Source organism: Condylura cristata, unplaced genomic scaffold (genome assembly GCF_000260355.1).
Source record: "Condylura cristata isolate star-nosed mole 26May11 unplaced genomic scaffold, ConCri1.0 scaffold00042, whole genome shotgun sequence".
NCBI lineage: Eukaryota > Metazoa > Chordata > Mammalia > Eulipotyphla > Talpidae > Condylura > Condylura cristata.
In genome coordinates this window covers 5,584,898-5,585,548 of record NW_004567143.1, presented here as the reverse complement: position 1 = coordinate 5,585,548, position 651 = coordinate 5,584,898, and positions in this window count along the sequence as shown.

The window sequence follows — 651 nt, the reverse complement described above, 5'->3', positions numbered from 1 at the left end:
GGCTCCTGCCCGGACCGTGCTGCCCGGCCGGGACCTGGGCCTCGCCCCGGCTTCCCAAACACCCGAGCCCCCGGCCTCAGGCGGCGGCGTGGCTCAGCCCTCGCTCAGGGCAGGCCTCTGAGTGGCCACCATCTGGGGGGACACGGGGCAGAGAGTGAAACCCCAGCCGAGTAGCTGCCCTTGGGGGCCGCCTCCCACGCCCCCGCCAGCGCCTCCATCGCCTGCCCCCACCCCTCCTCCACCTCCACACGAGGACCCCCCACTTCTCCTCCAACATCGGTGTTCACAGGCCTGTCTCTGAAGTGTGGTGCTGTCCCTGGCGATGGCCTGCAGGGCGCCGTCCAGCTGCCGGCGTGGGAGCAGGCCCTGCGGGGCAGCGTGGGCGGTCACGGCTCTCCGCAGGCGCTGCCGTCACCACGCCATCCTGCGGCCCAGGGTCTCCCGGGAAGGCGCCCCGTGACCTGTTCCGCGGCTCAGCCCTGGTGGCTCCCCTCCGTGGCCCGCCGTGGTGATGCCGGGGAGGGTCATGCGCGTCCAGTTTGACCTTGAGGACCCGGGAAAAGTGGGGAGGCCAGGCCGGTCCGGCCAGAGCAGGCCGCAGTGAGCCGCGGGCAGGGCAGGCTGGCAGAGGGGCCCGGCCCTGGCGAGGAG